The sequence below is a fragment of the Penaeus monodon genome, chromosome 23 (assembly GCF_015228065.2).
Source record: "Penaeus monodon isolate SGIC_2016 chromosome 23, NSTDA_Pmon_1, whole genome shotgun sequence".
In the NCBI taxonomy this organism is placed as follows: domain Eukaryota; kingdom Metazoa; phylum Arthropoda; class Malacostraca; order Decapoda; family Penaeidae; genus Penaeus; species Penaeus monodon.
Genome location: NC_051408.1, coordinates 34,802,059 through 34,804,906, shown reverse-complemented (window position 1 = coordinate 34,804,906; position 2,848 = coordinate 34,802,059).

Here is a 2,848-nt window from a genome sequence, read left to right as displayed (position 1 = left end):
GGATTGATGATTGTGAATCCTAATTTCAGTACCCTTTCCAGGAGACGTGGGAAGAAAAATTAAATACATAAAGAACTCACGTACACAAGATATTTGATGTTTCTGTTATGATTATTTATTGAGATTGTCTTATTCATGTAGATATAAAGCCAAAGGTTTTACTGTTGATTGTGATAAATCATGGGAACATAGATTTTTATTTGAATATTCAGATGGGTAGAATCAATTTAACTTCATTTTGATATAGCAAGTGTCAATCGCCTTTGTAAGCTAAATAATGGGATATAACATTTCTCATTTCATTAAGTGAATATGCATGTTTATTTTCATTGCAGCTATGGTTGTAAAGAAAGAAAAGGAATTAGTGACAAGATAAAGTAGTGGGCAGCAGCTCACTGAGCCACAGTGATGGAGACAGAAGGGAAACCAACAGCCAAGAAAAAAGAGAAAATAGAAGAGTTGGTGTCTACCCCACCTGTTCCACCACCACGGAGTTCTTCTACCTCAAGACCAGACATCATAGCTACAACTGGGACTGTTAGCAGTGGAAATGTAAATGGAGTGGGATGGTCACTCATATGAGAAGGGGGCAGTAAAATAGACATCCACGTCACTGTTACTGTCAATCCATTTTCTCCTGGCACTTTAGCAGACCTGAAGAAGCAGCGGGCCATGTCACGAGCTTCCCAAAATTCGTACACGCTTGCCCCAGCTTCCAGTACTTATTCACTCTCCACACCAGAGTATGATTCCAGGGCACATGGCAGGAATCCAGAATTCACAGCCTCCTCTGTCAGAGTAGACACTGTAACCTACAGGCCACCTCCCTCCCCGTCGCTTACCCGCGCAAGTTTGTGGAGACCCAGCAGAGGTCATAGGTGGGGTAGACACTCAGTCTTGCTGCAGCATGATGTAAAAGTACTTGCAAGCTGGTGGACATTCAAGAGAGAATGTATGACCATAGGACACAAGTTGGCATTGTGATGGAATGTGAGTGTTACGAAGAAATGTGCTTTGTATATTTTGGAAAAATCCATATTTTTTAGCCTGATAGAGACCTTTCTGTCAATATATTCACTATGGTGTATTTTACTGTTGATGACAGTGAATTTAGAGGAAAGGACAAGAAATTTACCTGTGAAGTATGTTCAGGAATGAATGGATAAACAGGAGTGATATTTGCTTATACAAGTATATGTAAATGGTAATGCAAATCAAAAGTCAACTTAATCCAGAGCCATATGAAAATTCATAATGTTGTTAAGGACTGTAGTGTTGTGTGTGAGTTAAAGGGGTCCAAACCAAACATTTCTAGCTGAAATGTTTTCTGGCAAGTACTAAATGGAAGTGCCAATATGGATAATATAAAGAGATAGGAGATGTATATATTTTGACATACATAAGTAAAAATTGCATTTATTCCATCAAATGGCAGAAGGTTATAAATCTTCCCAGGCAAAAAAAAATTATATATCCAGTCCAAAAAGAGACCAGTAACTTTTAATTATTTCGAAGATAGAACTGTGATCAAAAGAGTTGAGCTTTTGACTATTTTATTGTAATACCATGTTCATAAACAGGCGAACAAAGAAAAACTTCTTGAAATGGTGTTAATTTCCCCACACTCACCCCCAAAAATAGAAAATAAGATAGTAAAATAAAAAAAAATTGGGGGCATTGCAAACATAGGAGTATAGTTTATGGATTATAAAGTTGAATAGTTGTTAACTCAAATGCTATTTTACTGTAAGTAATATTACAGATTAGAGTTATGTGCAATATGGACATGTGAAAAAGTATGAGGCATACATTTTTCTGTAAGGAAATATGAAATATATTTGATATTCATGAAATCACATTATTAGTACATCAGGATGACCGCATACAGTTAAAGCCATGGTTTGTTTTCTTGAATGTTTATGTATTGGACTAGAATGTTTGCTTGACCAAAGATGTGGGGTGTGTTGATCTTTATTTCTCTCCCCACATGAAATTTTTAAAATGTTCAACAAATTGTGATAAGTTCGGCCCTCGAACACAAAGTTTTTAACTATTATTGTGTATATTTTGAGGATCATTACTAACTAAAGAGCATAGTCTGTTTCATTATATTTTTTCTGAACACAACACTAGTAGGTTTCCTTTTTTATTCATCATTAAGCTGGAGCGTCACCAGTCTTCCATTAATCAGGTCTTAATGCTCAGTCAGTTTCATATTTTTTATTGATTCTAAACTGACTGATGAAGAAACATGTTTAGCAATATGAAATATTTATAGTTTTAACAAGTGCCAGTTTACTGAAGAAAAAAATTCATCAAGGGTATTAAGATAAGTTCAGTTTTGAGAGAGTATGAAGGCTTTGTTGGTAATGATTAAAATGTAACATTAATTGTCCTAGTAATAGCATGGTAATGTGTATTTCTTGTTAACTTTTATTAAGATTGTTAGCATGCTATTAAAATTTGAAAGGTAATGGAAAGTTAATCCATCCTTTATCATATTTTATGATATTAAGCTTTAAAAAACAGAAACATATTCCATTAAATAAAATGATAATGTTAGCTTTTAAAATGTGTGAATGGTAGTTTTCATTTTATTTTGTCCTGCAGTTTGCTGTACTGAGTGAGAAATATTAGACTAAAAATTATTTCATTGTACTTATTTTACATTTTACTAATATTTACAAAATTGATCTGAAACTATTTCCTTATCTGACAAATTTATGCAGTTACAGTAATGGCAAGATAAACAAAGTAACACCATTAGATTGTTGCTTTATAAAACCTAGGGATTTACCTTTCAGACCCTGACTTAAGTATTAGCCTTTTGAATTTAACCCATTGGTGC